This window comes from Frieseomelitta varia, unplaced genomic scaffold (genome assembly GCF_011392965.1).
Source record: "Frieseomelitta varia isolate USP_RPSP 00005682 unplaced genomic scaffold, Fvar_1.2 scaffold_659, whole genome shotgun sequence".
Taxonomy (NCBI): domain Eukaryota; kingdom Metazoa; phylum Arthropoda; class Insecta; order Hymenoptera; family Apidae; genus Frieseomelitta; species Frieseomelitta varia.
In genome coordinates, this window is record NW_025110433.1 from 185,996 (window position 1) to 211,109 (window position 25,114).

Genomic DNA, 25,114 nt, shown 5'->3' on the forward strand with positions numbered 1-25,114 from the left:
TAAGCTTGATATATCATCGGCGGAAGTTACGGGATACCGAAGAAAATGTCGGCTAGAGAGCGTTACAAATGGTGTTGAAAGGGGGGAGGGGTGGGTCGCTTTTAGCCGGTTCCCGGTGCCTTTAAAATTAAGTTTAGCCGGTACACTTAATGAGGATAAACCACCTGCGAGCATGCCTTCATAATTTCCTAAGTTATTCTGTTTGCGTGCATTTAACTCCCCCGTCTCGCGGGCCTCTCGAGGGGTTGTTGTTGTTGTTGCCGCGGCAACTGGCTCGCGTGAAGTGTTGCACCATCGTGATTTTCATATTTTTCTATATTCCGCGGATACCGGCGTTTGCTCGACGTTAACGAAGCAGCTGCAATTTTCTCGATTCTCTGCAATTTCTTCGCACCATCACGGACGATGTCGGGTATTATCGTCCGTGCTACAAAACATTTGAAAGATAATATTTTCGAAAGATTTTGCTCGGATAGTCTCTTTAGCCACGCACTGTTGGATAAGAAGAGAACAGAAAAGGAAAAAGTGAAATCGTTTCGCTTGGCTGCGAGGGCGGGGGAAGGGGGGAGAGGTGTGACAAAAAAAAAAAGAAAAAAAATAGAAAGTAGAAAGTTTTTGACCAGGTAGATGGAAAAAACGGGAAACAGTCGCGCCGAAAGAGATGGCAATTTCTGTCGTCGAAACGCTATCTACGTCGGTGGAGCCTCTGGTATAATTTGTACTTTAGTCCAGGGGGCGGCCATTCGTTCCCAGAAAACGAACGACCCTTCGAATTGCTTGGCCGAAGCCAATATCGGCTGTAAAAAAAGGTCCTCGCTTTTTCTCTGCTTTCACGAAAGTCTCTTCGTTGCCTACGTGCCGGCTCTCTGCCCTGCTTTTATGACTCTTTCCATGTTTGGCTGGAAAAAAAGGATTCTCGGGAAATGCTGGCGATGCGGTGGTGGTGGTGGACGCTTTGTGCCGTCCAGTCGACATACCGTTTTCGTTTTGACTCGTTATTACGTTCGTTCCTTCTCTTCTTTTACTCTTCTGTGTTTGCCACACGGGATTTCCTTCGTCGCTGTTTGCCAAGAAATTAATCGTTTCTCGACTCGACTCGCAATATGATTTTGACTTTGGTAGATGACTGATTTCTCGTGGAGATTTTTTTATTCCCCGAAAGACGTAAGAATAAGTAGTTTAAAATGATCGTGTTGTTTCGTATCGTTTTTTGAAGCTTTAACGCAATGTTTCAAATAATCTGACCCTTTGAGAAAAACATTTCATTCGCAATACATTTCTTAATTAAATTCTGCTTTAAGTAATGTTAAATCCATAAAAAAAAATTTCAGTGATTCGCCTAATATTTTTTCATCATTACACGTACCTTTCATCTAAATTCCATTTCCGATTTATAATAAATCATTGTTTGGTCCTTAGTGGGTTAGATCAACTTTAGACAAATCTTCCTTTGATCATCCAACTCGCGTAACACGTAAAATTCATTTTATAAGGTTCAATTCGCGCAGCGAGTATTTAATCAGACAATAATGGTTACAACGAACAATTTTCTACGAACCTTATTCAGAATCTCATTATCAGCGGCGGGAAGGAAGAGAAATTCTCTGCGATAATTCGCGGCCGGTGGCAAATCATATCCCCCGCCACTAGTTTTCCAGATAAACGGAAAACTTTATAAAGTTCCTTTTGTCGGCATCATGCCGCCAAGAGGAATTCACCAATTAACTCCACGAACCGTGTTGTAATTGCAGGCCGTGGCCAAGCGTGCCGATTCGACGATACCGGTCCGGTGTGTGTGATGTTTAATCGATGGACTCGTTGCTCCTTCGGCTGTCGTTCGGCTCCGCGTTTTCGTGAAATTCGAATTTCGCTCGTGAAACGCCGCATTGTTAGCCAACCTTAAAATAGGATTTTAGCCTTGCAAATAGCTACGAGCGTGGTGCATGCATCATGCATGCATTGCTAGTCGTATCCCGCATCAAAGTCTCCGTGAAATGGAGACTCCGACGAGATTTATGCGATAACGTTTCCAAAAAAAAAAAAAAAAAAATCGCCTATCTTTCTTTTCTTCTTTTTGAATTATTTACGGTAAGGAGAATTTTAGTGTATTTTTTCAAGATTCGACGATTTGTTGCGGGATATTATCGTATCGAGATATGGGTATATTGTTGTTTTTCGAATTTAATTCTTTTTGAGCTAATGTAAAGACCAGGAATTAAACTTATAGAATTATAGAATTTTTGTTTTAAACTAATGTTTCTATTAGATAGTCCCTCTGTCTAGTGAGGAATCTAAAAAAAAAAAAACAAAATAAATTAGAATATCCTAAGTTTTAGTAATTTAACATAAATTATCATAGCATGTAGACAATAAACGAAAAGAGAAAAATAAGAGGAGTTGTCTTAAACATTTCGTTATAGACCGTTTCTTTTGAAGCTTACGTTTGAAATTAGAGAACGTTTTGCAACCAATGCAACGTGACGAAATCACAACCAATTCATCGATCGACTAAGGCAGAAACCACTGGTTTTTCGGCGTCGTTTTTCCTATTGGAGCAATTATTATCCGACTTCTTCTTTATCGTCGGTGTTCTTCATCGGCGTAACCACCACGTGCCGGCCGCGTTTTTACGACGCAAAGCAGATCGTTAGGTTCGGTGCATGGAATACTGCCAGGAACTATAATCGCGTTACGGTTGAACAGTAGCTAGCGCGGTGGTGGTGGAGGCAACGTCATCGTATCGGGACGCGAAATCGATTAGCGGGACGATAAATTACGATTTGAATTATATTACCATATTAATTAGATATTTACGACGTTATTTATTAGAGTAGACTTGGTAGAGCGCGCGCGCGCACACACATACACGCCAGTACTTGCGCGTTTCTGTTGCATTGTTTCGCGGGCTCATTAAATCGTGCATCGATAGCAGAGAGAGGCCGCATTAAATTCGCGACCGTGCCACGCTTCGATAATATAACGAGATATACATATTTCAGGGCCGTTTTTTCGTAACTTGTCGTCGAATTTGCGTGAAATTTACATTTCATTATCGGCAACGAGGGGGCTCTCGCCGCTTTTTGTCCGCTGCGCGAGCACGCGGTGGAACCACCAGGCTGCGTCCAATTAAGAAAGGCCACTCTCGCGTCGCGTAGTCACCGCCCAAGAATTTGACGAACTTCTACCTTCCTCTGTAGACGCACGTCTATACGTCACCCCTTTTTCGTCGCCTAAATAAAGAACAGGGCACGGAGAGCCTCCTTCCGTCCCTCTCGATCGCTTGTTCGCTGACCGACCCGCCGCGGTGGCGCAGATATACGCGAAGATAAATTTTGACAGTGAACAAGAAAAGGCAATTTAGAGGAATTCCGGCGATCTACTTTTATAGGAAAGTTTGCCCCGTATAGGCGATAAATCGCGCCACCGGGGCCCGCGGTCTAAAAGCTAGAAATATTTAAAGCTATCTGGATCCCGAAACCGTGTTGCCGAACCGAGCACGCAGATCTATAGACTTCGGCTCGGATACGAGCAGCGTCTCGACGAATTTCTCATACGCCAACTTTTGCGATTCTTTGTGGACAACTAATCGGTACGCGGGATCGTTAAGTTCGTATATTGGTTTCAGCCGCGCATGATGAAACGGCGATGTTTGTCTCTATCCTCGTCATTTATCTGAAATGTGAATTCTACACGTGTCATAGAAACTTATGACATAGATAAAGTATACTTGACGGTGAACATAGATGTACAACCGCGGATACAGCAACTGAGTAGTATAGGCGACTTTACACGAGGTATTATTTGGTCTATGGCATTGCGATGCCATCTAGTGGCTTTAACGACATCGAGCTTAATTATGGCCGCCTCACTCCTGCTTTCGAGGGCGTGGTTAAGGCGGGGACTAACGGCGATGTGGTGTATTTCGTTGCGTTGGCTTGTAACTTTTTATCATTGTCTCTTTGTTCGTAAATCTTCATACCGCCAGGACGAATTTATTTCGTCGGATTTTTTATTTTTTTTTTTTTTATTTTGATTCTATCGGAAGATTCGTTGGCGGAGAGGGATGAGAGAATAATCTTCGAGGCGGAAAATTCTGTAGCACTGCGCGGCACTATTTTTCGTTAATTGGCCGTTTCCGTCGTAGATGGCAGCACGGCTCGACACATTCTCGGCTGATAAAGCAGCAATTCTGCTTTACCGACGCCTCAATCGGTACACCGTTTAATTTAGAACTCGTTCCTACTTACCCAACTTAACACTATTCCACCGGTAGTCCAATGATCGCCGGTAATGCATTTTATGGTTGTTTTTATCGACACGGTCGTACAGTAACTTACGTTGATGGTTCTGGTTCTCAACGTCCGGCTTCGTAGCTCGTGCACGAGGCAACTCTGTCTATACCGTTCGTGCATTTGTGTATACGTACATATGTATACACACAGTTGTGCTGACTCGACTGAATTCCGCTTGCATTTTCCCGACGAATGCATTTCACGGCTATTCGTCAATAATCCAATAAAGCCGCGCGACTGGTGGCCTCATGAAGATGGAATAAAGTACCGTCAGCGTGTAATTTTACTACATGATTCCGACGGATTGATGCACGATCTTTTCTCTCTCCTTCTCCTGTCGGCCTTTCTCTTTCTCATTCGGATCTTTCGGTTCTTTCACACGCATATATTCAACTGCTTGTTCGTCAAACAGTAGGTCCTGGGCATCTTTATTGGCCGTAGAGAAAGACATTTTACGATCCATAAAAGCGTTTATAGCGCTCGAGCAGTCTTACCTCGGTTCTTACACCCCGGTTATATCCATTACCCCTTCCGCGGCCTTTCCAAGGGCGGCCACTGGCACGCGCTCTCTCCGCTGCCTTTGAGATTTACAGGTTACGCTCCCGGTAACACCTCGTAAACTTGGCTTAACGACTTTAACCGGGCCCTAACTGCTTCCTTCCTGCAATCAAACCCTGACCTACCTCCCGCGCAGACGTTCTAGAAAAATTTCAGCGTGACCACTGTCCGTGAAACCACCGTGCCCTCTCTCTCGTGTTTCTTTCAACTTTTATATACTTCTCACCCCTACGATTTATCCTTCGTAATCTGTTGTAAGACCATACGTTGACTGTATCAAATAATCGGATTCCCATGAATTTCTATGGATACTAGGTAAAAACGATCGATTCTCAAAATCATTGTAAAATGCCATTTTTACTTTTTACTTTTCTCAAGTGAACATCGTTCACCTTTGATCGGCGATTAACCCATGCATTACGAGAATAAGATGTAGGGATATACGTTCGCGCGGTAACTGGTGATAAGTTCACGTGCAGCAGGTGCGTACGAATTCCGATGAGGAACGTGCTCGCGGTCGTGTCTTACGACAGTGTCGCGCGCGTACCATTCTGTCCGCTGTTTTATGATTTGTTTTGATTGCACTTCATTATCATTTTACGCCTTTCGTTGCCACGTAACTGGCTGGCAATAACTCTTCGTTGTTGATTTTATCGCGACGTTTACGACCGTCATTATTAGCTGATACCACTTGAACTCTCGTAAAGTCTACGCCCGTGCGTCCGGGACATCCGCTTGCACGCTGGCCAACAGCGCGTGGGGGGAAATGGGGGATTCCCCAGCCAGAGGGTGGTTGCGTCTGGAGTGGGGAGACTTATGAGTTGCCGGATCGTCCGGCAGATCGCGCCCTTGCAGTTCGCTCTACGTCTTAATGTCGTGCTTCATTTATCGAAGCCTTTCTTCCTCCTCTTATCTCTTCGCGACGAATCATCGTAGCCTTGGGCTCGAAACGATTGCGCCTCGGTTCTCCAACGCTCTCTCGCTCTCTGTTTCTCAATCATTTCTCGTTCATTATCTTCGCTTTCATTTCGCGTTCGCTTACTTTCCGTCGTAAATTCTATCATCGAGCAGAGCGATATCGAAATATCGTGATGATTTCCGTGTGAATTCAAAGTGTTGCATGCAAGAAGAAATTAATTCGTCACTCGGATGGATAATTGGACATCGAGCGATGTCTGTTTTCTTTCGTTTCTTCTTTTCCTTCCCTTTTCGTCACGTTGCTCTTTTCTTTTTTTTGGATTTACGAGCGAGCACTCGTAGCGGAAGCCAAGATCGTATTAATTCCGTGACGAATTTCAAACAGGCAACAACGGGTTGTTTACTCGCTTGTCGCGTGAATTCATCTTCTCGTTTTCCGATCGGATCAAAATTACACACGCCAGGTGTGTAAAATATATATATCCCCCCCCCCCCGTTCACCTGAACCAGATATTTCGCTTTTAATAACATTTAAAATTCCAGCACAAAGGATCGCGGCCCATGAATCGCGCTTTAATTTATACCGTAGAATTTTCGCGTGCGCTAGTTGAGAACATCGTGGCTCGCTACAAACGGCGCGAGCGAACAAGCATAAACAAAAGCTTTTTCCCGTCGGGCTTGATAGCTTAATAACCCGGCGGTCGCTGATCCGTAGCCCGAAGGAAGCCGCGAATTTCGTAAAACCCGGTTTTGTACAACCGGGTATTAGCATTTAAAAGTGGAGGTGCGCGAGCGAGCGAGCGCGCGCCCCCCGTCTGCCGGCGCCATTGGCCCGCATTTACACAACAATGAGGGGCCGCACTCTAAAAACTCCCAGAATCCCCGGGCTCCGAAGCGAACGCGGCGGAAAGAGCGACGCGGAGATGACGCCGCACGAAAAAGAAAGAGAAACGGAGAATCGTAACGCCATCTCGATCTTTTCTTTACTTCCTCTCCCTTCCTCCTCCGCCTCGCCGTGCCTCCCTCCTCTCCCCGTCCTCTTCCATTTCGGTTTTGAGGTTAGGGTGGTGTGGCTCACAGAACGGGACACAGAGGAGGCAACGGCACACATCCTCCGACTAGAGAGAGGAACCTCTCTTGCAACACAAAACCTAAGGCTTCCATAGCCTCCTTTCTTTTTTTTCGTCTCTTTTCTTTTCGGGCCTTGGCTAGCCGCAGAGAGGAGGATGGCATACGGCTTCGCTCCGTCTGGCTGGATATTTCTAACACATACGATACACGCCACGTCGTTGCCCTTCGTCTCTCTTTCGTCCGTTCCCTGTCTCCCTTCTACCTCCCTCCCTCCCGCCACTTTTCGGGCTACAGCGTGATGGCTGCTGCGACGTTGCCAAATTATCTTACATAACTGCTTAATTTTTCTAGGCACCGTCCATGCCGTGAATTCGATCTGCTCTTTTTTTTCTTCTGCTTTCCTCCCACAAAATTCTATATTCAGCGCGTCTGTATATTCAGTTTCGGCTCGTGAGATATCGTATTCTACCAGTTGGTAAAATGAAAGCTCCGTTTCGAAAATGGCGCTGTTAAAAGTTCTTCGTAAGTGCATAGCGACAGTTTTGTGCAGTTGAAATTTCATCGAGTAAACGTTTGCTTGTTCGTTGAAATCGCGAGAATATTTGAATTCGAGAGATTCGCGTGGGTGTCCAGAAAATCGATGGCGTTTGTGCAGAGAGAAACGAGAATGAACGGGGACGCGTTAACCGTTTCACGAGCTGTCGCGCGGCAAAAGAGCCGCGACCAACGTTTTCGCGAGTAGTTTTACGCCTTCTTCGTCGTGGTTGAAAAAGCACGCGGCCAGTCGCAGTCTCCGTGCACGCGGCGTGCTGCATTTCTGCTACGTGTCTCGTGTGCGCGATTACACGGTTCGTTTAACGCGGCAAGAATGACCGTGCGCGCGCGTTCGCGTTTGTCCATCAATCGAGAGCCAGTTGGGGAAGGTCTCCGGTTGTTCATATGCCCGTTGTCGTGTCCAACGGCGAATAATTGCGACCGATAACGCGTCGCGGACACGGCCTGGTAGCTTAATTAAAAAGAAACGCGTGAAAATCGTTCGAACGATCGAAATGGGGAAGCGAAATCTCTCTCTCTCTCTCTCTCTCTCTCTCTCTCTGTCTCTCTCTCTACTCTCGACTCGAACGTTTCCAGTTTCGGACGGCTGCTTATTTATACAGACCACCCGGGAGCGAGATCGCGTTGAAATAAAGTGGTACGAGCTAAATGTTCCTTGACCACGAGCGCCCGCGCGCACGTAATAAATATCCCCGCGCGGAATTTATCATTGTTCGCATTACTTTATCGCGGAACAAGATTAATGTCTTTATTCGCGGCGCGACCGACTTCCGTCGATATCATCTTTCGCACCTTCGCGATTTTTCCTATCGATCTGTCGTTTATTTTCCCGCTTTCTCGTTACGTTCGCGATCGTGCACAGGGTGTGCCCGTGTGCGATCGACGTGCAATCGAGCCGAGAGGTTCGATCTTACGTGTGAAAATAAGCCGTTTCGGAGAAAGTGAAGTTTGATAATTTTGTCGAGTACATTTGAATTTCCGGATTGAGCGGAAGTAACTAGTCGAAAGGGAGTTAAAGTTTTTCGGAAAATTAAATTTGGAAACAAGTGTACGTGCATCAAACTAATTCTCCAGGACACAAATTAAACGCGTTTCAACTCTGTCTGCTTTGAAAACGAGACACGAAAATGGAAAAATTTTGAAATAAGTCAACTTCAAGCGTACACTCGACAAATCCAAGAACGTAGTTTCACATGGAGAGATATTATTCTTTCTTCTCCTGCGTGTAGAACCCTTTAGTCACTTTTATTTATCACGATCACGGAGACACCCTGCACAGATTCGACAGAATTTCGTAGCAAGGAATTGGCATCGACAGAAAGAGCTAGCAAGTTGGAGAAATTTTTATTGGCCGCGGCAGATGTTCGAAGCATGAGTTATAGGTGGCTTTAACGCGTTTCCTTCCTCACTCTGTCCTCGAGTTACGAAGATTCCTCGTGTAATGCGTTCATTGTACGCGACCGGAACCCTCGGTTGCATCAACTTCCCCCGTGGTATAATGCCCTCGTCCGCAACCCACTTACATACATCGCGATATCGAAGTAACCTTTCTCGAGTTTCGTTGAAGTTCTCGAAAAGTTTCTCGCGTTCGCGAGCCGTGCATAAAGGCGAGCAAGTTTACGAGTGCGCGAGTGCGCCGGGGTGAAACCGGCTGCCTAATTGCGATACACTCGACGGCACACCTACCCTCTAACAGGATGCACTTCTAGATCACGTTTCAAGTCGGTAAAAATCGGGGATGCATCTTTGCATTTTCTCTTGTTCTTACATTCCTATTCTACGAGATTAAGAGTGAGCCTCTTCGACTTTTTGACAATTGAAGATTTATCTACAAATAGGTTGTTCCTAGATCGTACAGACGACTATTGTAACACTCTATAAATACTGGATTAACTCATGGTCTCTATATTTTACACTCTTCGCGCTAGGGACTAGTAATAAAGTTCAGTTAAATGACCAAATTTTAAAACTAAGTAATTGAGGCCTGAGATATCAAAATATTTTTTGCGTAGATACAGGTATGTATAAGTATTCGCTCGCGTCAGAGATACAAAAAAGGAGGAGCGCGACGAGACTTCATAAAACGCGAAAGGGGTTGGAAGAGATAACAGCCACGTAGGCGTAATCCCTACCCGACGATACGAAGCGAGTGGGGAAAAAAAAAAAAAAAAAAAAAGAAAGGAACGAGGCTATTTTTCGCCGTTGCCTCCTTCGTTATTCTAATGCCTGAAAAAAGTTGCGCATCTTTGCAAATTATAGCGAGGGGTGGAACGAGCCGCGGACCGACTCCCTCGCTGGTCTCGCTCGATCCCTCGAGAGATTATTCTCGCATCAGACCGCGCGGCCACGGTAAATTGTTCGTTTTCAACTAAAAACGGACAATGGAATAAAAGTTTAGAGGGGGGAGGGGAGGGGGGGGGGGATGGTGAAAGTTTACGCTTCTTGACCGAGTAAATCATGTCCACGGTGGAGCGCGCGAAGGCGCTTTAAAAGTTCAGCTGGCGGTGTGAGCGGTAGCGAAATATGAGAACTAATTGCGACGCACTCCGCGGGGAGTTAAATCGCAAGGAGATGACAAAGGGTGGTTAGAATTTTGAGGTGACTCTGCGCCTCTCTCTCTCTCTCTCTCTCTCTCTCTCTCTCTCTCTCCGGGTTTATATAAACTTAAGAAGAAGCAACGGAGACAGAGAGGAAGGGACGACGGAGCGTAGTTATATCCCGCGCATGTTGGCAGTAGCTCCGGCGTGTTTTTCATTTTCTTTATATCACCCTTGACGCTCGTAAAACCATTACCCGTGACCGAGCGAACGCAACTTCTGTATAAAGCGCATCGGTGTGTACACGTTCACAGCCGCGCACCGATCCACGCGGTCTTTGATGATACTGGGAACTTCTTTCGCTTCCTCGTTCCACCCGCCGCCTCCCCCATAGTCGGCTCGCGACGACCAACCCAATTTCCTCGGCGACGGCAACTCGACCCCTCGGATTTTCTTCGCTCACGTGCCCACGGGAAGGATTCAGTTTTCCCCGATACCGATTACAGACCGTATACCCACTTCTCTTCACGATTTCTTCTTCCTCCACACAGTCCTCTTCCAATATTTCTCTTCAATTTCTCTTTCTCGTTTTTATTTTCTATTTCTCCGTCAACCGAATTCTTCGGTCTTGCGGCGATCAAAATTACGTGTTTTTTTTTTTTTTTTACCGTCGTGAACGAAGGTTTACTTAACTCGGTAACAACCGAAATACCCGGGACACACAACCCAGCCTGTTACGTACGGGCGTCGAGGATGGCTTGATACTCCGATGTGTAGATAAGTCAGTTAGCGACTCGCTCTAGCGCGTTCCAACGTGCAGCCTTTTTTGCGTAGCTCGTCCTCTTATTGCTCTCCTCTCTCCTTTACTCTTGCCCACTCCTGGCGGGTGATTCATCATCGGCGTCGTCCTCTCTCCTTTCTCTGGCTCGGCTGGCTGGCTGGTCTGACTGGCTGGCTCGCCGGCTTGCTTGGTTTCTGGCTTTCTGGCCCCTGGGACCCTCCACGTCTCTTTCCCTGCTTCTCTCTTTCTCTCTTCCATCACTCCGCTCTTCTTTCTCCTCTTCATCCTTCTCTCTCTCTTCCTTCTGCCGCTTCTCAGACCTATGTACTCGTTTTACTCCTACATTGGAGCCGTACCAACATGCAGTTCTGGCTCGGCAGGGCGCTCTTTCGCGCTGTTGGCTTATAGGTATTCCCGCATTTCTCCTGGCACATCCTGAGAGCCTACGAGAGAGGAGAAGTGGGCTCGGGATACTGTATCGAAAATTTTACCGCCAGTTTCAATTTCCTCGATTCTACACCCGCGTCTCCAATCTCGAATCTGCTTCGAGAGTTTCGCCTCGTTGCGACCAGTGACGAACTGTGAAGTACCTCGAGTAGCTTCTCGAATATAAGTCGATGTCTTGAAACACTTGAAAGTTTTAGTAAATCTTATTTAGATGCTTTTATATGCATTTGCATGTACTCTTGGGAAATGGAAAAAACAGAAAATGCCTGTGAAATATTAAATATTTATCGTCCTTCAAAGTCTTGGAGAAACTGATGTACGAATGCTCATCGTTATTTATACGTCTTCATTTTCTTTTTACCTTTATTACTGCGAGCTACTGTCTAGCTACTTTCTTATCCACCATGTGGATTAGTTTCCTCTTGCGTTCGTTCGTACATGATCCTGTTTGTATAGAATTTTTAAAAATGAAAGCAATTCTCACCGTAGAGCAAAAGTATCGCTAGATACTCGGCGGATAATTATCTTTGCACCAAAATTTATTTTAATCGCTATTCAAGCAGCGAATTGCAATTCATCGATTTCACCCCATTATTTCTTCGCGACTATCGTTTACTCGTGCGTGCTATATCCAGGCATCGAAGCATTCTGTTTCGCTTTGAGCTTAAGAAGGATCCCGTGGCTGTTTCCGTGGTGTGTCCGATATATCCCCGGGTCGCATCGCACCCGGCCAAGATATCCGCGCAGTCAGGTACACCCACTATAAGGGCGAGTACGCGTCGCTATAAAACACGCGAAACGATATATTACCCGGCGATATCACTCTACGGCACGAGGCGATACGGTAATATTTCGCCCGGCTACGCTTGGAAATGTTGCCGATGTAAACACTGCGGGGGCACACCGGGAAGATCACCGACTACGCGAGAATCCCCTCTTATTTCCTGAACTGATGTTCCCTCGTCATCGAGTGCCATGCTTTTCCTCGTACATCTCTGCTTCCCCATACAACGAAACGAGTCAATTATGCGACGACACGGAACGGTGTACGAATCGGAATCTTCCCGTGGGTGTACAACAGTCAACTTGTTCGAAGAAAATCGCTGAGTGTCACATAGGTCGACGATGCGACTCTTCTGCAGTCTTCCATCGACTATTTGACTATTTGACAATCCCCCTAACTTCGCTGGAGCTTCATCTTTTTTAACCAAACAGACTTTCTTCAGATAGATTACCGTGCCGTACTAATAGGACTTTGGGCAATAGCATTCGGCAGTCGGAATAATGACTTCACTTTAACTTAACTCTTTTTCTATAAAAATACTTCGTTTTATATACGTGTTTCTTGGCAACTTGTAACTTTTCCAACTTTTCCACTGCCTCCGTCAATGTCTGCAACTTCTGATCTTTGTACGTTGAAGCAGCACTCGTCGTATATTTCAATTAAAATCAAACTAAAAGAAGCGAGACATTCTCAGACATTCATACCGGAGTGAAAATTGTACGATTCACTCGGCGTGAAATGTCTCGATAGCAGAGAGATAAAGAGGGAAGATTGTTGGACTAGAAAGGACCACCTTTGGTTTCGAAGGTGGGATTCCGGTAATTCGACGCATTCGAAAACGGAGGAAGACCGATGGAACTTGGCCTGGCTTCGACGGACGAAAAGAGGACGTTGCCTGAGAGCGAGAGAGAAGATGGACGAAGAAGGGTAGACAGGGGCAAAGGGTGAGAGAGAGAGACAGAGAAATGGGTTGGTTACGGGGGATAGAGTAGGGGCGGGAGGGCGTTCCATGGCACCCTGCATGGGGTAGCTTGCAACCTCACGCGACACTAGAGCCATCTATATCCCCGGAGATTTATGAGTTCCTGGTGCAGCGGCTGCTCGCAGCAACTACACACCACGCAGTGTCGGGTCCGGGTACGGTGTTGGTGCTGCCCCCTGTCGCGACGAGCGTGCTGTTGCCCCGCGGGGGTTACGCGCAATTCGCGCTCGTGCAACGTCGCCCTGATAAAAAACTTGCGACTCGATCTCAATCCCGATGCTTCTGCGAACTTCCTCCGCGCCGTCTCGCCATCCGCCGACCTAGCAGTCTCTCTCTCTCTCTCTCTCTCTCTCTCTCTCCCTCCCTCCCTCCCTCTCCCTCTCTTTCACTTTTTCTCTCTCAGCCGCTGCACGGAGCGTCGACTCGCGTCCTCTCGCTCGTCGCCCGGACTTGAAATATCGATCATCATTGTGTTTCCTACGCGTTTATAGACTGCGAACGCATTGAAATTATGGGGCGACACGCCGCCGGTGCGTTGCTGTATCGTTCCAGGGGGACAGGTTTGCCTCCACCTTTTTCGATCGCGCGCCGCGTTGAAGGTTAAGGCGCGATTCTTTTTTCGACTGCAAGTACAGTCGTGCGTATACAGGTTGACGTTTATTGTCGTCAAATAAATATGATTCTTCGTAACAGTTCTTTCAATGGACGAATAAACTGGATTACCAAATTAAACAATCACTATCGTTTTTATTTTTGTATCTGTTATCATAATTCATTGGGCTAAAGATGCTAGTTGACGGTTGAACGAAAATCATTGTACGAAAAGTAGATCGTTAATTAACTAATTTTCAATATCTGCGCGAGCTGGATTAGAACCAACGAAAAATTGTCTCTCTCAAAAATCTCAGATGTAACTTGATGTCTCGTTACACAATGGACAGATTAGTAACTGAACTTGAATCAATGAAGAAGCAACAAACTTTCACCGAAAATCTCTCAATATATACGAAAAATCCCCAATGGCTGAAGACCTGGTGTCTTTGGTCGCGCGATGAAGTCATTTGACCGAGCGATCCTTGAGCAAGGAGACAGGATACTAGATAGTATCTCCTTCAGACAAAGAGCTCCCTTGCTCGGTGCATCTTGGAGACAAGAGAGCGAAAGAAAAGGGATAAAAAGCAATCGGCGTCGATGGTGGATCGTTTGGAAGGAAGGAAAGGCACTCGTAAGTGGAGATTTTTCAAGTGCCCCCTTGACGCAGCAGTCCATTCGCACTGTGCGCGATACCCTGCATGGATAACCGAATAAAATAGCGATAGAACGACTGAAAGGGGGAGAGAGAGAGAGAGAGAGAAAGAATGTATTTGTGCGTGTGAGTGTGGGTGTGTGTGTATGAGAGAGATGGAGAAAACGGGGCTTAGCCGTAGTGGCACGAGGGTACGGGACGACGACAACGATATGAGTACCGGTATCTACCTACCTATGCTTCTGCTCTCCAACCCAAACGCCCCCACCCTCTTGATGCGGCCGGTTTACGAGCAACCTGTGGTAACGAGAGCGATAGATAATAACCGCTCCGTGCTCAACCCCATCCCTTTTCTCTTCCATTCTCTCTCTCTTTCTCTCTTGCACCCTAGCACACCCTTTCGCGTGTCTCTTGTTCTAATGGTCGTGCCGTTCTTGCACGGTGGATATTACCCTCGGTTATTTTTTCCCGATTCGCGCGCTTGGATTTCTTAAATGCTCGTTGGGAAACGAGGCCGAGAGATTGGATTTACGACCGTGAAATATAGGACTCGATGACTCGACGTATCAGAAGTTTCCCCGGAGAAGACGGATAGAGGATCAGTTTTTTAACGCGAGCTTCTCCGTTGAATTTGAGATGATGGAATCTAGTTGCGAGTGAATTGGGAGAAAGGAGAATGATAAATAGAAAAATAGAATTGTAGAAACCGAAGGAAAATACATCGATAAATGTATTCGCTATTCGTAACAAAGGAATTATTTGTTGAAAAAAGAAAGAGAACCCACAGAGAAGAATCTATTAATTTTGATAGAATTAATTTATTACTTTTATTACTCTATTATCTTGTACCATTTTAATTATTACGCTGCCGATTTTATGCAATTTCACATTACAATTGAAAAAAACTGACGCTCAACTATTAGTTGACTGTCAAACAACAATTATCAATTTCCAAATATTAAATCTATCTCTCCTGCAAACATAACAAAATGTATTATCTTTACAAATTCTACTTATAAATTAAAAAAAAAAAAGACCTGTGAATCGAGTGATCTTTTGCTCCATGTAGTTTGCTCTGATTCTACGAATTAACCGAGAGAGGAGTTCGCGAATCACTGTTACTCAAATTCCAAAGCTCGGTCCGTGGCAAATTCCCTCCAAATAGTCTCTCTCCCTTGTATTCTCTCTTTTCAAGCACGCCGTGGCGAAACTGGCATCGTCGTCGTCGTCGTCTCGCGTCCAGGATTCGTGCTTTCGGTTTTTGCGAGCTTTAAGCAACGTTAGACTCGCGCGACGCAAAGGCACGCGGGAACGGAAATTTATTGCGGCTTAAAAACTCCGGCTTCCTTCGGAAATCCTGATAAATGCGCGAAGGAGCAACGCCTCCGTGTATATATGTACGTACGTTTTAAACTCGTTGCGCAGCCGGGGCGAACGCGAAGTGACTCTAGGCCGAAAGGCAAACTTACGGCAAAAATGAAATACAGCCGCGGACAAACAAGCATGTTCTCACTAGGGCATTCCTAGAATAATTTTAGCCCCCGCCGTTTCTTCGTTCCTCGCCGATATCTTTCCCGTTTCTGTTCTTATCGAATAAAGATTTCAGACGAAAGACGTAACAAGTTACTCTTTCTGCTTCATGGGAGCACAGTGAAGCACATTGAAAATTTATTGCCCTTTCGTCGTATTTTATACTAGTATTAAATACAAAATGTATTTTCTCGTGATTTATCTGAACAATATATTACGCGTGTTACAAATATCTAAAACGTTGTCAAATTTTATTATCGTTGCATGATTGGTCAAGTTTGAAACATTATATTAACAAGCCTTGTATAAGTAATAAGATCGTATTTAATACTAGGCAAGAAATACAATCTCCTTTTTCCTTATTTTCTTCAGAATTCGAAGGAGAGTTCGAGAATGTTCCTTTTTACAAAATTACTACCTGTAACGTGAACCTTCGAATTCATTAGAACACCATTTTGTAGACACGTTCGTGCAAAATTTCCTCTAAATCTGAGAAATTATATCGCGATTATTAGCTCGTGAAACGCAGGAATATGAAGAGAATTATTGAAACGGTAGAAGAATCGGTCGATAGGATCGAAAGGAATAACCGGAGCCAGCGTCGTGGTGAATTCGGACCGTGGAGGGATATTCCGAGGGAAACGAAAGAAGAAGCAGGTCGTATAAGCGGGATAGATTGAACAGTTGGCGCGAGTTTGCGGCTGTAAAATGTGCCGACCTTGCCAAGTGCTGCGGAACATCCTCTCCACCTTTCCGTTTCTTCATCCGCCTTTGTCACGACGGCCGACGCAGCCAGGGCAAACAACTTTATCGAAGTCATTTGCTGGTGCAATCGCGATTCTCTCTCCTCTTCCTCATCTCGTGACTGCGCGAATTATCGTTGCGATCGCATGAAGCCGCAAGCGTCAACAACTTTTTCGCTAGGCATATCATTTACTCACATTATTCGTGCGAGGCGATCGAATTCGAAGGAAGTCGCAAACAGAAAGCGGTATAGTGATAACAGAGATGAAGAGACAACTTCACGAATCGAGAGAAGAAATATATTATAGTTAGTAGCCAAGCCAAGACGATCGAGTTCAAGCAGAGAAAGAGAAAAGAGGCACAGATGGAACACGTGACAGTGGTAAGAAAGAAAAGGGGGTAGTTTCACGAATCGCCGCGTACGCCGGGACTGGAGTCGAGTCGAGCGTCAAAGGATTGTAAGAAAGAATCGGTGGGTGGAAAGTAGCGACTGGTTATAAAAAGGAAGATAAAGGGGCGGCGAGGGCACGCGGAAGAAAAGGCCAAAGGGGGAACCGGCAGCCGGCGGATTGGCAACGCGCGCCTGCCTCCGGTGTGTCCCGTTCCTCCCTAGGACCTTACCGACCCAACCCCTTTCGCTCTTAACGCGGGCTATCGATATCCCCGTCGAGATACAGACACAGCGAAAGCTCGGGCTCAACGTGCGTGTGGCCGGACAAGGCACCACGTGCATTCATCCCATTACAAAAGGAGCTGAACCAGCGGCCGGACGACCCTAAACCGTCGTGTCTTCGACACGTTCAACGTATGAACCTATAGACCACGCGGCGGCAGAACCTTGAAACCGGCTGCAACACCCTCCGACGACTCGCCACCCCCGCCTACGAATTAATGGCTCGGTATTTTGTTGAAAATCTTTATTTTTCCTTTGGGAAGGAAATCGACGTAGAAGAGCCCGCTGAAAAAAGTATGGGAACACTTTTTCATATTGATGATCAGTGTCTGGCGTAGACGATCACGTGTTCTTCATAGTACTATTCTTTACACGAAATATATACTTAATTTTGTCAATTTTGAAAGAAATATATCGCTCGAAGACATTGAGCAGTTGATATTTAGATATTAAGAATCGTTTCGAAAGTCAAATTTCGTATGTCTAGACGCTAGAGAAGATGATCGAGTTCGTAGAAGGCCGGGAGTATTTCGAAAGATCTTCCACCGTGATTAGGTCGATGCTTAAGAATTCTACGACAACGTAGTCGCCTAATTGGTGTTTTTTTCTTTGGCGCTGCGTCTTTCTTCCTCGCGCGATTATCTTCTGGAATAATTAAAACTATGCAACATACACACACGATTTGATTCCCTTTTCTTTTTGCTCTGTTGCTTGTTTGAAAAGGAGGAGAGCTACTGATTGACTGAGTCGGCAAAAAAAAAAAAAAAGAAACGCATCACGGCGAAACACAGCTCGTCACCTAACACGGCATGTTTCTGATTTCTGTTTCAGGTGAGTGGCAGGCTGCATCCACTGTCTCTGTAATGCCAAATAGATGGTCGATGTGCGTATCTGTCGATCGTCAATTTATCGGTTGCGGCGAATCGGATGCTGCACCCGGTGAGTGACGAACCCGCCTCCCGCTCCCCCGCGCGCCAGCACCACACCATCACCAGCCACAACCAACCCCCCATGGAAACCTCCTGTAGCTCACTTTGACCAATAATCCTGCAGACCAATCAGTATCCAAGTGCACAGTGACGTCCGTACAAGCCTAGTATTGTCGTAGTCCCCCTCTCCGTTTCGCCCCCTGCCACCCCCTCCCCCTTTCTGGCCTCTCTATCTGTAGTCCCTGCTTTTGGCGGCAGTAGTGTGTAGATAGAGGGGGTGAGTTATACGGAGTTGCAGTTCCGTTCCGTGGAAACAACCGATCTCCGTCCGTCTCTCGTTTTCCAGCGGTGAATGATCGACGCGAGAGACGACGATACCCGCGCTCTCGAGAACGCGTCGAAAGAAACGAGAGCGAGAGGAGCAAGAGCCGACTTCGGGCAAACGTGTGGTGCGTATGCCTCTCTCGAAGGTCTCCCTATCGGACGTCTTTCGTCGTCTCGTTGTCTCTCGGATTATTGAAACACACTTCACGAGGTACGATGGGAGCGTTGGGGTGCGCGCGATATACTCCGAAACCTAAATACGTAACGAAAAGGCTAAGAAGATGTACTAATATAGTAAGTGAAACGCTTAGGAAGCGGACAAAGGTATCCCCGAGTATCGTGTCGACGCGACGATCGGCAAGATCCTCGAAACGGATCGGAGGGGGGCGGGGGGAGGGGGTGCGGAGGGGCGAATATTTCAATTTCACGTATTTCGTTTATCGGCGACGAAATAAAAAAAAAAGAAAAAAAAAGAGAAAGAGAAATTCTTTGTTTCGTGGATCGATTGTACAGAAAACTTAGTTTAAAACTATCGCGAATGCTCCCTTCCTCTACACCCCCCCCCCCCTCTCCGTTTTTCGTTTTACTTTTAGCGTTCTTCCGTTTGTTTCGCTTTTTGATCACGCGCGTTCGCTTTCCGGAGCGTGTTATGCTATATATATGACTGCTGTTGATGTTATGTTTTTGTTAATTTTTTTTTTTTTATTGTCTGCGAAACGACACGAGAACACGTTTCTACCGTCGCCGTGTGTGCGTGTAATTCCCGCTGTTCTTCGAGCACGGCTTACCGCTTTCGATGAGAAAGAGGCCAACGGCAATTATGTCTGTTAAGATGACAGTGTATCCTGATCCTGATGATCTCTCGGCGCACGGTGAAAACGTGGTTCTTTCGATCGGTACAAAATATATATGTTGATGTTCGATAATTTTGTTAAATATTATATATAGAACAGTTTATGCGGTGTAATATCGGGCGCTCGATACGGAGCAACGCGCGCGCGCGCGTTCCTCTCGCGAGTCGAATGTAGCTTTTTGTTTTCCCTCTCCCGAGGGATGAAAGAGAAAAAAGGCAAAAGAAGAAAAGAAAAAAAAAAAAAAGGAATTGGAGGTGCAGACAGATTCCTTCTCCTTCGAACTATTCCTTTTTCTTTCGCTGTATTCGTGTATCATTTCTCACTCTCTCCCTTTCTTTTCCCTCCCCTTATCCGCGAATCGTCTCGATTCCTACCGACACTCCGTTCAAGCAGAACAGAATCGAACGGAAACTCTCCTAAGCAAGATAGACTCTAACGAAGCAAGATTATTACATTGTACCGTACCTACCTAGTACCTATAGACGCCTACCCAGACACAAAGTGTACGTGGCGCTATCCTAAGCAAATAAAACAACTATTCTAGTTAATGAATGTATACGAATAGCCGCTAAGAGACACGCAAGGAATAATAGGTAAACGCAGTATTTCTAAGAGGAATATGTAATGTTAATAATTATTTATTTTGTGGATCTCGGTGAATAAGACGGGAAGAATGAGTAAAAAAGAAAAAAGAAAAAAAGAAAATAAAGATTAAAAAGGACAAAAAAGAAAAAATGAAACGAAACGAGGAATGTTGGAACGAGTGAATATAAAAAGAAAGTTATATATATATATATATATATATATAGAAACGAACGCATTCGTCGCTCTGCTGTGCTGTAACGTATTAAAATATCGATTTCCTTTTTTCTCCTTTCTTTCGTTAGGCGAGTAGGCCTGTATCTTATAATAGGGGTAGGCGTTATCCATGCGTAGTGGTAGCCGCAATCGTTGTCGTCGATTTGTTTTATTTTTTCTTTCTTTTTCTTCGTCCCCTGTAGACGTAACTTCTTTTTCTCCGGATGGTGGCAAGAAGAAACAGAAAGGAAACGGAGAACACACACACACACCCACACACCCACACACACAACACAAACACGCAGCATCCTCTTTTTGTAACATATTAGGGGTTATCGATTGTTTTACCCGATTTTGTCGAATCCTGATTGTAATTGTAGCCCGCGAGAGGCGACCAGGGTCGCAGCTGCCTGCCTACGTGCAAGACGCGTTGCGTTGAAACGAAGGAAAAAGACCCGGTGAGAGATGATGCTCTGTCGTAGGGGGCGGTTGCTGTTCTGAACGCTGATTGTAATATTACCTTGATTATACGATTACTAAGGAAAAAAAAAGGAACAAAATAAATGCGATGTAAACTTGAATTATGCGTGTTTTCGCTTTTTTTTTGCCTGCGGCCCTGGCCGTGTACCAATCCATCTGTGAATCTCTCCTGCGTTCCTCCTTCCGGCGATCCGTGTTTCCCGTAATATTTCCCTACTCGCGTGACCGTATGCGCCGTTCCATTGTTGTTCACGGGAAAGTAGCAGCTTTTTTTTTCTCCTCCTCCGTCGCTTTTTTTTTTTTTTTTCATTTTTTCCCACTGTAGCCCGAATGGAAATGTACATATGTATACGTGTGTTAGATTGCCGCGGATGAAATAACGAAATCAGTGATGTAACAAAGTTAATAAATACGAATTGGACTTTGACTTTCTGAATTCGACGCATCTTGCAAGAGAATTCCACACTTGTCACAATCGACGTCTTTGGTCGATTATTACATTTTAATTTAAAGTTTTGCCTGTTCTTCCGAGCTTAGTATCTTTCCGAGATCCCGGTGTTAGTGTTGCGAGCCAACACCTTCGCTTTTCAATTCATAGTCACGAATAGAGAGAATTCAGCAGACTTCAATCCTAATAAACTCGCGGAAATTTTCAATCGTCACGCGGATGTTCACGCAACAATCTAATACATATACATATTGCATACGCATACGTATTTCATTCTCAATCGTCAATCGAATCTTCCGTTCGAAGAAGAATCGCTTGCCGTCGTCATTGCAAATTCCAACGGAAAACTCTATCGAACAGCGATCATTCATGCACATACTATGCAGAGCAATACCATACCGCGAACGGTTTCGTCTTTCTCGATTACGTAACAGTGTTCGTTCGGCGGTTATGTAACATAGGGCGAGGAGAGAAGAAATATAAGCGAAAGGAGGAAAGGAAAGAGAAAGAGAAAGAACGGCCGCGATCCCGGCGATAAATCCCGGCGACACGACTTAAGGGTAGTTGGTAAAACGAGGAAGATATTTCGTTGTTGGAATCGTTGTCAATTCCTGGCTGATAACCCGGCGCAGCCCGGTCCGCTCGGCCGAACGTGCAACGCTTGCTTTACGACGCTTAAAGCCACGACGTTCTAGCAGCGGTCCTGTTTCGTGGATCCGCCTTAACGGGCACGCTGCGTTGATCCAGGGTCGAGCTTTCTACGGCAGCCTATAAGTCTCGTGATGCCCCGCGATATTAATATGTTATTGCGGAAAGACGCCCTCATGAAAGTCGACAAGCGCTGGAAAAATATGTCCGCGCGTCTCGACGTCGTCCTCTGGCTCTCGAGGGTGGCGACGACCGCCGCCGTTGCTCGCGACGCAAAGGAGACAGACAGAGAGTGAGAGAGAGAGAGAGAGAGAGAGAAGGAGAGAACGTGTGTTCGCCTACACACGCTGCTCGAGGGGGATGACGATGCCCTCGCGCTGGTAGCGAGAACCACCGCCGCCGCCGACGGCTGCTACTGCTTGCTCGCTAGCCTTATACACCCACACTGGCCTTGTTACACCATCGTGCACGACGTGGGGTGTGGTCGGGGCAGAATTCACCAGACGCCATTTGTATTAATGAAGCTCTCGACAATGGTGCACGCTCGATGAATTATGTACCTACGTTCGAACCCGAACGAAACGCGGCGGCCACCGTGCGATCCGCTCGCCGCTACTTTGCCAGTGACCTCACGCATCGCGCTTTTCCTTGCTTTGCCACCCTCTTGATCACGTCCACCACAAGCATCGTTCGCGTTTCCTCGTCGTACAACGTCAATCCGTTTTTCGGCTTCTTGTTTCTTCCAGGATTAGGTCTCCTGCCATGAATGTTAGGAGTTGATCGGTTTGTAATTCAGAAGGGTGGCGATGATTATCGGTCAGGATGGATAAACCCAAGAATCTCGCTGACGACGAATCTTCAGTTTCTCACTCGAAATGTCAATCTCGCAGTCGGTTTGTACCGTGATAATCTGTCAAGTATTGTCAGATCCTTATGAAACTTATTTCAAAACAAATTGTGATAGAAGAAAGCCTCGATTAAATAGAACAACGAAAACGATTCGATTTTTTACATACAATTTTATAACATGATACGCTCTTTTTCTCAATTTGATAAAATTACGGCGTAATTGTCACAAACCAGCCTGTGAATCACATTCCGTTGAGGAACGACTTCGATTAAAGGGAGAAGACAACGAGGTTCGAACGACGCGTCGGACTGGCGCGAGGTTTTAAGGACCCTCGAGATTTCCATCAAAGATGGAAAGCCTCGTCTGCGTAAGGCGCGACCTATTACCGAAAGACGTAGCGAGCATCCATCTTGGCCCTGGCGCGGATAAAACGACCGCTTTACCTCGGATTACAGGGGCGCAATTTACAGCAGACGCGAGAGCACCTGTTCGTTCTTGAAGAAATGGAAAGGTGGCGGCGAGGCTGCGCGCATCACCGCGAAGGGTAGTGCTTCTCAGGGGGGTGTGGGAATAGCGTGCCTCGCAAACGTTGCGGTAATTGAATCCCAGTAAGCCTCCCCATCCCTTTATACAGGCGTATCCCCGCTTAAACGTATAACTTCTCCCCTTTCGGTCGGTCTTTCTTATTCAATTCGTTTGTTCCACGAACGTTTTAGCATTCCGCCGCGAAATGATGGATTCCCGAAGACGGATGAGCTCTGCTTGGGAACATGGAGCAATTAAAAAGTCGTTAAAATGTGAGTGTCACGATGAAATTTAGAAACGGATAGAGAAAGAAGAACGGATGGATCGTTTTATACGATTAAACAATAGTATTATTTGTGCAAATTTGGTAATAAAACAGGCGAAATATACACATATAAAATTTAGCTTAAGTAGTCTCGAGCAATGGTAATAGATAAACTACGGATTTTTATAGATTTGTTTCGTCTACCACATATATGTTATAATAAATATTCTACTCTTTTCAGGTATTTTATTATTGCATAAATTTTTGTATCTTTCATTTTCCTACAAACACACAAAGATCCGCAGTCCAGTAATAAATTAGAGAAGAGAATTTTATAAATGTCTATTTGTTGTATTAACGAAGACTCTGTCGTTTACAATTTGCAGCATATCAATTTACTGATGTTATTAATTAACAAATAATTGCGATCAAAGGCCGTTACACTAAATTCAGTAATTGTACAGCTATAGCAATTTTCTTTTCTCGATTCTATTAAATTATTGTAAAAGACTACCTTTACTTTCTCTGATGAAACCGTTGCATGCAACCGCAAGAACTCAAGAGATTCTCCATCCACGAAAACTCTTTCATCCACCGCAGGAGAGATTTCCAAAATTATCTTAAATCTCGCACACTCCAATTTTCCTTGCACGCAACGTGTCGCAACAGATTCTCCAACAACGAACGACTCTGGTTCGAAGCGCAGAATATCGATGCACGATTCTCACGTTCCGAGCAGATCCAACGGATGCGCCTAAGTGTGGACGAGTCCGTAGCGTGCCCCACCCTCATATAATTACTTCACGCTTCTCTCTGTGTGCATGTATCCTCTGTGCATGTAGGTATGCCTAGAAGTGTGAAGCAGCGCGTAGAGAAGCTGCTATGTGTGTCGTGAATAGGGATGGGATCAAGTCTAATACGTTTACGAACTCGAGTCAAGTTCGACACGTCAGTTTCGCTTCGTGGATTTCAAATATTACTCAAATGTAAAAATGAGTGCACTTGCAATGTATTACACTTACAGGTTCGAAAATTCGGAACTTTCAGAAGTAGTAGATAGGAAGAAAACATCGTGGAGATTAGAATACTAATATTGTTGAAGTAATCCGATCGAACGAACGGAAAGCGATACCGCTTGCATAGATATAGTTGCGATTCGTTTCTTTCCAAGCATTTGAAATTAGAAAAAAAAACAGGAACATGCTTCGTCAAGTCGGACAAGACTTTCGTCATACATAAAGATTGTCCACCTGTAACGTTCTCGAAGATTTCCCGAGCTTAACGATGTATTGCCGGCTCGTTCTTCAGAAGTTCTTTTTTAGCAGTTAATAATCATCCCCCGCCCCCCCCCCCCAAAAAAAACGCGTCTATGAATCCAATGGCCGAAGCTTCGAAAATTTTTGCGAGATACTCGATGCCATCTCTACTTGCCACGTAAACACGAAGAGCCGGCTTCCTCTTTCGGCTTAAGCGTATTCCGGCGGCGTAGGTGCTCGTGGCGCGGTCCAAGGCGGGTAAGGTGGTGATCTCACGGCAGGCTGTTCTCGCTCTTCTCCGCGCGTTGCGAGCAAGAAACGGTATCTTGGTGGCTGTTGCAGGGTGTGAGAATAGAAGGTTGCACGGGTGGATCGTTGCGGAAGGTGGGGGCGGGTGGATGAGGGTAGGAGGGTTATTAGGCAACGCAACACCTCATCCCTCATCCGCGTAACCGCACCGCAGCGTGTATTATGTAACAACACGGAAACGAACTGCGGCCCGGCCGGTTGGTTGGTCTCAACGAGAGAGGCGAGACTAGCGTTGTTGTTGTTGTTGTTGTTGTTCCGCTGTTGCTGCCGCTGTTCCGTTGTTAACCCCGCTGCTGTTGCTGCCGTCGTT

At 45.7% G+C, this 25,114-nt stretch overlaps 1 protein-coding gene across 2 annotated transcripts in view; it reads left to right on the forward strand.

Annotated features, from left to right (window-relative positions):
* Positions 1-19,901, forward strand: part of LOC122534998 (homeotic protein ultrabithorax) — a 134,924-nt gene extending 115,023 nt beyond the window's left edge. For both annotated transcript variants that reach the window (XM_043666140.1, XM_043666141.1), the window contains one exon: positions 17,950-19,901. The gene's annotated coding sequence lies outside the window, so the exon portion shown is untranslated. The remainder of the gene's footprint in view (positions 1-17,949) is intronic.
* Positions 19,902-25,114: the final 5,213 nt, after the last annotated feature.